Source organism: Loxodonta africana, chromosome 8 (genome assembly GCF_030014295.1).
Source record: "Loxodonta africana isolate mLoxAfr1 chromosome 8, mLoxAfr1.hap2, whole genome shotgun sequence".
NCBI classification, from domain to species: domain Eukaryota; kingdom Metazoa; phylum Chordata; class Mammalia; order Proboscidea; family Elephantidae; genus Loxodonta; species Loxodonta africana.
Window position 1 is genome coordinate 115,675,105 of NC_087349.1, and position 1,291 is coordinate 115,676,395.

The window sequence follows — 1,291 nt, forward strand, 5'->3', positions numbered from 1 at the left end:
ATGATGCAATTGAAAATATCATGACTTGGATCAGGCACACCTTACTCTTCAAGGTGACATCTTTGCTTCTCAACACTATGAAGAGGTCTTTTGCAGCAGGTTTGCCCAATGCAATGCATCTTTTGATTTCTTGACTGCTGCTTCCATGGGTGTTGATTGTGGATCCAAATAAAATGAAGTCCTTGACAACTTCAATCTTTTCTCCATTTATCATGATGTGGCTTATTGGTCCAGTTGTGAGGATTTTTATTTTCTTTATGTTTGTTTTCAATCCATTCTAAAGGCTGTGGTCTTTGATCTTCACCAGTGAGTGTTTTTACTTTTAACCTTTAAGTCTAAGAAATGTGGAATAACCACCCATACGTATCATGCTTTGGCATTTAAGGCAGCATGCCCAACCTTTTTCTGCTGATTTTCAGTGCACAACTTAGCCAATTTCAGAAGATGCCTCATAGGACCCTGTTAAGTCCACCATAAGGGTATGGAGTACCTCGTTCTCTTCCATCATTATAGCTGCTCTAGTTCCTGATACCTGTTTCTGCCTTCTTTTTACATCAGAATTGTGTTGTGTTACTCTACATTGTCTTTCTTCCTTAAAGCTATTTCCTTGTCTACCTTCCCCTACTTTCCACTAACTTCTACACTAATTTTCACAGGGCCTTGTCTAGTTTCAGACCCAGCTTTTCTAAATAATGCTGGCTCGCCATGACATGGGCAAGTTGAACCCTTGAATTGAGCCTTGGTTTCTGAGAGCCAAGTGAAAGGATTAATTATTGAATATTATGTATTTGCCAGGCATTGTGTCAGGAATGTTATTGAACCTTACTTTAATCCTCACAACAAACCATGGGGGATAGAAAGCATTATCTCCATTTAATATGGTAGGAAAATGAGGCTCAAAGAAGTCAAGAAACTTGCCCAAGCTCTTTAAAGGGAACTAAGGTTGCGATGAGCTGAGGTTAATAGATGCCCTCCACAGAATGTCTGACCACTGTGAGAATACTGTTGGCGGGTGTGTGTGAGTGTGTGTGTGAGCATGTGTATGAGTACGTGTGAGTGTGTGTGTATATGAATGCGTGTGTGTGTATAAGTGCATGTGTGTGTGTGTGTAGCCAAGGATTTGATCCCAGGTCTTTCTTATTCCAGATTTTGCCCTCTACTTCCCTATAGCACAAATTTCAGTTCCTATAATAACCTACAAAAAAGGGAGGAGATCTAAGCAATCTATTCCTGGTGATTTTTCACTAATCTAGGGGGTATTGGGAATTGGGGTGGAGAAAGGAAGAAAATG